Raw genomic sequence first — 3,355 nt, 5'->3', positions numbered from 1 at the left:
CGTGAACTTCCAGATGTTCAAGCTGGATTTAGAAAAGGCAGAGGAACCAGAGATCAGATTGGCAACATACACTGGATCATCTGAAAAAGCAAGAGAGTTCCAGAAAAACATCTATTTCTGCTTTATTGACTATGCAAAACCTTTGACTGTGTGGATCACAACAAACTATGGAAAATTCTTAAAGAGATGGGAATACCAGACCACCTGACCTGCCTCCTGAGAAATCTGTATGCAGGTCAGGAAGCAACAGTTAGAACTGGGCATAGAACAACAGACTGGTTCCAAATAGGGAAAGGAGTACATCAAGGCTGTATATTGTCACCCTGTTTATTTAACTTCTATGCAGAGTACATCAGGAGAAATGATGGACTAGATGAAGCACAAGCTGGAATCAAGATTGCTGGGAGAAATATCAATAACCTCAGATACACAGATGACACCACCCTTATGGCAGAAAGCAAAGAACTAAAGAGCCTCTTGATGAAAGTTAAAAGAGGAGAGTGAAAAAGTTGGCTTAAAGCTCAACATTCAGAAAACTAAGATCATGGCATCTGGTCCCATCACTTCATGGCAAACAGATGGGGAAACAATGGAAACAGTGGCTGACTTTATTTTTTGTGGCTCCAAAATCACTGCAGATGGTGACTGCAGCCATGAAATTAAAAGACGCTTGCTCTTTGGAAGAAAAGTTATGACCAACCTAGACAGCAATTAAAAAGCAGAGACATTAACTTAACCAACCAAAGTCCATCTAGTCAAAGCTATGGTTTTTCCAGTAGTTACATATAGATGTGAGAGTTGGACTATAAAGAAAGCTGAGCACCAAAGAATTGATGCTTTCAAACTGTGGTGTTGGAGAAGACTCTTGAGAGCCCCTTGGACTGGAAGGAGATCCAACCAGTCAATCCTAGTAGAAATTAGTCCTGAATATTCATTGGAAGGACTGATGCTGAAGCTGAAACTCCAATACTTTGGCCACCTGAAGCAAAGAACTGACTCATTTGAAAAGACCCTGATGCTGGGAAAGATTGAAGGTGGGAGAACAAGGGGTGACAGAGGATGAGATGGTTGGATGGCATCACCGACTTGATGGACATGAGTTTGAGTAAGCTCTGGGAGTTGGTGACTGACAGGGAAGCCTGGTGTACTGCAGTCCATAGTGTCACAAAGAGTTGGACACGACTGAGTAACTGAACTGATACCTATGCAGTTACACACATGGTTTCGTGGAGCCACATGTAAGTATGGGTGCACCAGGCATGTGTCATCCACACTTTATATGTGAGAATGGTCAGAGCATATCTGTAGAGAAGAACACAGTGGAGGTGGCTTTGATTGGTGGTGTTCATAGTGGGAGGCACAGTGTTTCCTGAGAATGAAGTGAAGTGAAGTGAAGTGAGAGTTGGTCAGTCGTGACTGACTCTGCAACCCCATGGACTGTAAAGTTCATGGAATTCTCCAGGGCAGAATACTGGAGTGGGTAGCCTATCCCTTCTCTAGGGCATCTTTCCAACCCAGGGATCAAACCCAGGTACCTGCATTGCAGGCGGATTCTTTACAAGCTGAGTCACCTGGGAAGCCCATTTGGTCTCCCCTTAGATGGTTCATGATTGGGCTCTCTGAGGACCTCTAAAAATATCAGAGTGTCAGCACCTTCCTGGGAACAGGAAGAGTGACCATAGTGTCAGTGACTCATCTCAGCTTCCTTAGGAGTGGAGGGTAACTTGGGAAGAGAGCCCGGCCCAGTAGGCGTCATCCTGAGCACCAGTGACCATGTAAGAGGCTGGCTTGTGCACTAACTTTCTCCGTCCAAGGGCAGGCCCTGCTTTTCCTTCCACTCTGGGACGTTTATAATTATCCTAATTAGCATTCTTTGTATTAACTAGCCTTGTATTAATTAACGTGCTTTGGTTGCAATTTATAGAAAGTTCCAACAGGCTTAAACCACAGGGAAAGTTAGGGTGGCACCAGGGTTGATCAATTCAGTAATTTAACAGCCTAGGTTTCTGTATGTCCATCCTGGCCTGGCTGGCCTTGTGATTTCCAAGATAGCTTGCTACACGACAAGGCTTAATGAAGGAAGAGTTACTATTTTTGCTCATATATCTCCAACTCTCTCCCTTTTTGTTTTTATAGCCTTTTTTTTAAAGAGCAATTTTAGGTTCACAGCAAAGTTGCTTTCCGGAAAGCAGAAAGTTCCCATATACCTCCTCCCCTCACAGAGGCACAGCCTCCCTCACTATCAGCATCCCACTCCACCGGGGTACTTCAGTACAGCTGATGAACCTGCAGGGACACATCATGATCATCCAGAGTCCACAGATTACATTAGAGCTCACTCTCAGTGTTGTACATTCTGTAGCTTTGGACAAATGAATACTGACATGTATCCATCACTGTAGTATCATACAAAGTAGTCTGACTGACCTAAAATTTCTCTGTGTTCCACTTAGTCATCCTTGATTCCCGTCTTATCTCTGATAACAACTTTTTACCATCTCCATAATCTTGCCTTTTCCAGAATGTCATGATTGGAATCTCGTACAGTATGCAACTTTTCAGATACATATCTCTTTTCAAGAGCAAGAAAAACATGTCTGGATACCTTCTGCAGACTTTGGCTCATATCTCATTGGGCAGAACAATGTCACATGGCTGCTTGTAACAAACATTGGGAGTTAGTCAAACACATCATGTAATCATAGTTCTGGCAAAGATGAGATGGTGGATTCGCCTTACCCGTGACTCAGAAGTAACATCTGTGAAGACCACCCTTATATGTTCTTCCTTTACTTGAAAAAAAAAAAAAAACTTGAAATAAACTCTGAATATTGGAAGGTGAAGTCGCTCAGTTGTGTCCACTCTTTGGGATCCCACGGACTGTAGCCTACCAGGCTCTTCCATCCATGGGATTTTCCAGGCCAGAGTACTGGAGTGGGTTGCCATTTCCTTCTCCAGAGGATCTTCCTGACTCAGGGATTGAACCCAGGTCTCCGGCATTGTAGGCAGACGCTTTACCGTCTGAGCCACCAGGGAAGTGATGAAAAGTGTAAGTAGAAAGCACACCAAAAGGGCTTTAGGTACTGCTGTACCAAGGTGTGTTTATAATTTTTATCTTTGTTCAGTTTTTAAAAAATCATTTTTGTCTGTTCTGTTTTCTTTGCTTTATTCTTCAGTTGGCATTCTGCCTTGGTTTTGAGTTTTTGTTAGTTTTGCTTTTAACTGTTTGATTTCATTTTAGGGTTCTTTTGTTTGGTTGTTCTTTTGTTTTTTGTTTTCTTTGCTTCTGTTTTTGTTTCTTGTGTGTGTGTGTGTGTGTTATTTTGCTTTCACCATTTGTATGGTTTTTTCTTGT

The sequence above is a fragment of the Cervus elaphus genome, chromosome 20 (genome assembly GCF_910594005.1).
Source record: "Cervus elaphus chromosome 20, mCerEla1.1, whole genome shotgun sequence".
In the NCBI taxonomy this organism is placed as follows: domain Eukaryota; kingdom Metazoa; phylum Chordata; class Mammalia; order Artiodactyla; family Cervidae; genus Cervus; species Cervus elaphus.
The sequence above is the reverse complement of the archived record's forward strand: the minus strand, read 5'-3'. Positions refer to the sequence as shown.